Source organism: Bison bison, unplaced genomic scaffold (assembly GCF_000754665.1).
Source record: "Bison bison bison isolate TAMUID 2011002044 unplaced genomic scaffold, Bison_UMD1.0 scf7180017864209, whole genome shotgun sequence".
In the NCBI taxonomy this organism is placed as follows: domain Eukaryota; kingdom Metazoa; phylum Chordata; class Mammalia; order Artiodactyla; family Bovidae; genus Bison; species Bison bison.
The window spans coordinates 684,380-690,601 of record NW_011494781.1 but is presented as its reverse complement, the minus strand read 5'-3'; the positions used below and the strand labels follow the sequence as shown (position 1 = coordinate 690,601).

General features: G+C 41.2%; 1 pseudogene; it reads right to left on the bottom strand.

The window, feature by feature from the left end:
• Nucleotides 1-4,199: 4,199 nt before the first annotated feature.
• The window catches only part of LOC104992084, a 118,340-nt pseudogene continuing 116,317 nt past the window's right edge, over nt 4,200-6,222 (bottom strand).

Sequence of the window (6,222 nt, the reverse complement as noted above, 5' to 3'; positions counted from 1 at the left end):
CACTCAGCTTTCTTTATAGTCCAACTCTCACATCCATGCATGACCACTGAATAAACCATAGCCTTGGCTAGACGGACCTTTGTTGGCAAAGTGTCTCTGCTTTTGAATATGCTATCTAGATTGGTCATAACTTTCATTCCAAGGAGTAAGTGTCTTTTAATTTCATGGCTGCAATCACCATCTGCAGTGATTTTGGACCCCATAAAAATAAAGTCTGACACTGTTTCCACTGTTTCCCCATCTATCTGCCATGAAGTGATGGGACCGGATGCCATAATCTTCGTTTTCTGAATATTGAGCTTTAAGCCAACTTTTTCACTCTTCTCTTTCACTTTCATCAAGAGGCTCTTTAGTTCCTCTTCACTTTCTCCCATAAGGGTGATGTCATCTGCATATCTGAGGTGATTAATATTTCTCCCAACAATCTTGATTCCAGTTTGTGCTTCCTCCAGTCCAGTGTTTCTCATGATGTACTCTGCATGTAAGTTAAATAAGCAGGGAGACAATATACAGCCTTGATGGACTCCTTTTCCTATTTGGAACCAGTCTGTTGTTCCATGTCCAGTTCTAACTGTTGCTTCCTGACTTGTATACAGGTTTCTCAAGAGGCAGGTCAGGTGGTCTGGTATTCCCATCTCTTTCAGAATTTTCCACAGTTTATTGTGATCCACACAGTCAAAGACTTTGGCATAGTCAATAAAGCAGAAATAGATGTTTTTCTGGAACTTTCTTGCTTTTTCAATGATCCAGCGGATATTGGCAATTTGATCTCTGGTTCCTCTACCTTTTCTAAAACCAGCTTGAGCATCAGGAAGTTCATGGTTCACATATTGCTGGAGCCTGGGTTGGAGAATTTTAAGCATCAGGTAAAGGGAAATTGCCATGAGTGAGCAACTGCACCTTGACTATGGATTATATCCTGATTTTGGCTAGCCCAGTTCCTTCCCCATGATGCTGGCCTCTGAGCCTCACTGTGACATCACTGCTGGGTTGCCCAATATCATTATGCAATTCTCCATCATGAAAGCTTTCTCCAGGACCAATGGGAGGCTGCTTTTTGCTCAGTTAGACCAGATTTTTTTTTTTTTTTCTGGTAAACATTCCTTTATTTTTTTAAAATTTTATTTTATTTTTTAAACTTTACAATATTGTATTAGTTTTGCCAAATATCGAAATGAATCCGCCACAGGTAAACCTGTGTTCCCCATCCTGAACCCTCCTCCCTCCTCCCTCCCCATACCATTCCTCAGACCAGATTTTAAACTAATCAAGACATGCATTGATTTTTCTCTGAGGGATACAGGTTGCTGTCAGGCTGGGCAATGGGCCATTTGGCAGCAGGATCCAAGTTGCCTGTCCATGTAGCCCTCCATGGCACTAAGTAGGGCTGCCAATATTCTCCCTGAAGCGCCCCTGACACACAGTGTGAGAACTCCAGGGATCCAGCAGCCAGGGGCCCAGTTCAGCCTGGACTTCTTCAGGTGAGATGCTGATGCTGGAGAATGCAACGTCTGAATGTCTGAATATGGACAACAGTCCTTGATTCTGTGGCCTGCTCCAGGGAGAAGTGGCTTTAGAGCAAAGTTACACAGTAAGCCCTGACCTTTTACCACACTTGCCAATTTCTTTCTGAGTCTATATGACTCAGGTCTCCTAGGGTTTCCTTGTCTTTGTATATTTTTGTCTCTTATTAAAATTCAAATCTCGACATTGTGTTGACTGAATTTGATTATGCACAGTCAGACTTAGCGTAGCTGGGCTGGGCCAAGAAGTGGTAAATGGATCCTAGATCCTTACCCTCAGGCTTCCAAGTCACATGATCCCCTGGGCCTCAGTACATGGCCCCACATAGCCTGGAAGACCCAGCCTCTTAGACAGTGTATAAAGCTTATGAACAAGTAAAACTGCTAACATGAAACAATTGTCAGCCTATAGAAAGGACATTCACCCTCCTGGGTTAGAAGAGTGGATGACTTCTGGGTTAAAAGAGAAAACCCTCCCTCTTCATATCTCCTTTGTCAACAGCTGCTGCTGCTGCTGCTAAGTCGCTTCAGTCGTGTCTGACCCTGTGCGACCCCATAGACGGCAGCCCACCAGGCTCCCCCGTCCCTGGGATTCTCCAGGCAAGAACGCTGGAGTGGGTTGCCATTTCCTTCTCCAGTGCATGAAAGTGAAAGTGAAGTCACTCAGTCGTGTCTGACTCTTCGAGACCGATGGACTGCAGGCCTACCAGGCTCCTCCGTCCATGGGATTTTCCAGGCAAGAGTACTGGAGTGGGGTGCCATTGCCTTCTCCGTTGTCAACAGCTACTATCTCATATCTTTTGCTGGATCTTCATAATGGGAAATATTATATCCTTGAAAAGCACACTTAGTTCTGCTTTGTTGTCCTTCCCAGTGGGCATCTCAAGTCCCACTGCTGGATGGCACTTCTGATGCCCACCTAAGCTGTTGAAACCTGCAAAAATTCACAAAGTTCAAAAGGAACAGAGAACATCAGGAGGTGATCAAAAGAATCAAAACCTCCAGGCAACTTTATATCATACAACTCAGTTGTATTGCATTAAGTTGCAATAATGTTAATTTATTAACATTAATTTCTCCTCATTTAAGTCTATACATTGAATAAATACTTTAATACAGATCTTTAAGAATTTTTAAAAGGAAGACATTTTCCAGACTTGTGCCTTTGCAATGTCAGAAAGTGTGTAGTCAGATAAACAACCTGCTACTTTATGGTAAATCCAAACAGCATGACTGATTTTTTTTTTTTTTTCCTCCTGTAAACTCACTGAACTGATTGTTGTCAACATGTCAAGTGCTCCCAGTGAAGGTGGTTACCTTAGAGCTAAATGCAGGCTTTGTTTTGTTTTCATTTCAGGGCTAGCAAGGTGGGACATTAGCATGTCTGTGTTTACCACAGAGATTGGATGTTTTTGATGGGAGTTAAATATATCACGTTTAAAATGTAATTATTAACATTACCATGACTAATAGCATCACAACTAATAATAGTCACAACACAATATTTTCACATGCCTTATCTCACTGGATCACTGGAAAGTCAATGGGGCCGGGAGGGAGGGGTACATCAGTGTCACAGTGATATTTTTGTGTATTGAGGAGGGTTCTGATTCTCAGAGAAGTGACGTGATTTGCTCAGTGTCACAGGTAGTTAAGGTCCCTTGGCTTTCAGGTTCACAACACAGGTGTTCAGACTTTCAAGTTCCTCCTTACTCCAGCACGTTGTGTGCCTTTAAAATGCCCATCTTTAAAATGCAGTTTTAAAGGCAAGTCAAACAAGCAGGTTGAAATAAAATATGCAGTTGTCTAAATATCTGAAACTATAAGTTTTATAATATTAGCTTATTAAGCATTTTTATTTTAAACTGTTACATGAAGAAAGATGGTTACTGTTGTTCCATCATCTGTATTAGTGAAAGCGTTAGTTGCTCAGTCATGTCTGACTCTTTGCAACCCCATGGACTGTAGCCTGCCAGGCTCTTCTGTCCATGGAATTCTCCAGGCAAGAATCCTGGAGTGGGTAGCCATTCCCTTCTCCCGGAGACCTTCCTGACTCAGGGATGGAACCTGGGTCTCCAGCATTGCAGCAAATTCCTTACCATCTGAGCCACCAGGGAAGCCCAATCTGTGTTAATGCTTGTCTTCATTTCATGGATTACTAAAGGTCAGTCAGCTATGGCTGTTTATTCATTTGAGCAACTTTTGTGTTTTAAACAAATCCCTTCTATGACAATTATTTGACACCCTCTTAGTTAATCATGAAGAATAAGGTTTCTTGGACTCATCTTCAAGAACTGTATATCACAAAGAATAGCCTTCATACATCTTTTCTGAAAAATCCCTATCAGTTGCTTTAAAATTCAATAATCCCACCCTTATCCACTTTTAATAAAGGTTGACTTTCATTTAAAAGGTTTAACTTAGCTTCTGCAATCCAAAATGGCATCTGTTTGTAAGGACTCAGTTAATCCCACGTATCTTGTTGACGTAAAGCAACACTCAATTTTCAAGTGTAATTGCATTTCTCTTACTATAGTGCTGTAAGGCTATAAGGAGAGTGGTGTCTTCAGGCCCCAGAATTTGATTATTTTAACTGGAGAACTCTCACCCATGCCCTCCAGGTCACTGTTCCCAGCTGGGCTTTAGGGAAGATTTAAAGGTCAGAGTGAGAAACCCTTACCGGCCGATGTCTCTGTTTTCAATCACTGTAACTGGAGAATGAAGCAGAATGGCCAGGGTGTGGGGCCATAGCAGACTAGTGGACTGGCAACATTTGTGAAGAGCCAAGCACTTGTGAAGCTTCCAGTAATTCTGCTCCAAGATGCTCACCTGTGCTACCTGCAGGAGAGAGAATGGAGGGAGTGGGGAGCTTCCCATTGAAGATCTATGTTCTAAACACCATGTAGAACTAACTCAGCATCATCAATAATAAAAGGTGTTTCTGCATAAAGCACAAAAAGCTGCAAAGGGATCTACCAGATTCTATAATTTTATTTGTTTGAATTCCCTCTCCTTTTCTTGGTAAGAATAGCTAAAGCTGGCCTATTTTATTTTTTTAAAAAAGCAGCTCTTATTTTCATTGATCGTTTCTATTGTCTTTTTTTTAGTTTCTATTTATTTCCACTCTCATCTTTGTTATTTCTTTTATTTCTTCTACAAACTTTGGGCATAATTTCTTTTTCCTTGAGATGTAAAGAGAACCCTGATGCACTATGGGTGGGAATGTAAATTGATGTAGCCACAATGGAAAGCAGTAGAGAGTCATCAAAAAATTAGATGATAACTATCATATAATCCAACAATCACACTTCTGGGTATTTACCCAAAGAAAAGAAAAACACTAACTCGAAAACATATATGCACCCCATGTTCACTGCAACATCATTCACAATAGTCAAGAATTGGAAACAACCTGTGACCGTTAGCAAATGAAGAAAATATTACATACATACAAAGACATACACACACAAGCATATATAATGAAACATTATTCAGAAAGAAATTAATCTTGCTTTTGCAATGGCATGAATGGAACTTGATGGCATTATATTAAATGAAATAAGCCAGACAAAGGAAGACAAATATTGTATAATGTCATTTACATGCAGAATATAAAAAAAGTCAAATTTATAGAAATAGAGAGCAGAAGTGTTTGCTAGGGGCTGGATATACACATCAGTTCAATTCAGTTGCTCAGTCATGTCTGACTCTTTGTGACCTCATGGACTGCAGCACGCCAGACTTCCCTGTCCATTACCAAGTCCTGGAGCCTACTCAAACTCATGTCCATCATGTCAATGATGCCATCCAACCACCTCATCCTCTGTCATCCCTTTCTCCTCCCGCCTTCAATCTTTCCCAGCATCCGAGTCTTTTCTAGTGAGTCAGCTCTTCACATTAGGTGGCCAAAGTGTTGACCTTTCAGCTTCAGCATCAGTCCTTCCAATGAATATTCAGGACTAATTTCCTTTAGGATGTACTGGTTGGATCTCCTTGCAGTCCAAGGGACTCTCAAGAGTCTTCTCCAACACCACAGTTCAGAAGCATCAATTCTTCGGCACTCAGCTTTCTTTATAGTCCAACTCACATCCATACATGACCACTGGAAAAACCGTAGCTTTGACTAGATGGACCTTTGTTGGTAAAGTAATGTCTCTGTTCTTTAATATGCTATCTAGGTTGGTCATAGCTTTTCTTCCAAGGAGCAAGTGTCTTTTAATTTCATAGCTGCAGTAACCATCTGCAGTGATTTTTGGAGCCCCCCAGAATAAAGTCTCTCAATGTTTCCATTATTTCCCCATTGACTTGCCATGAAGTGATGGGACCAGATGCCACGATCTTAGTTTTTCTGAATGTTGAGTTCTAAGCAAACTTTTTCACTCTCCTCTTTCACTTTCATCAAGAGGCTTTTTAGTTCCTCTTCACTTTCTGCCATAAGGGTGGTGTCATCTGCATATCTGAGGTGATTGATATTTCTCCCAGCAATCTTGACTCCAGTTTGTGCTTCCTCCAGTCCAGCGTTTCTCATGATGTACTCTGCATATAAGTTAAATAAGCAGGGTGACAATATACAGCCTTGACGTACTCCTTTTTCTATTTGGAACCAGTCTGTTGTTCCATGTCCAGTTCTGTTGCTTCCTGACCTGCATACAGGTTTCTCAAGAGGCAGGTCAGGTGGTCTGGTATTCCCATCTCTTTC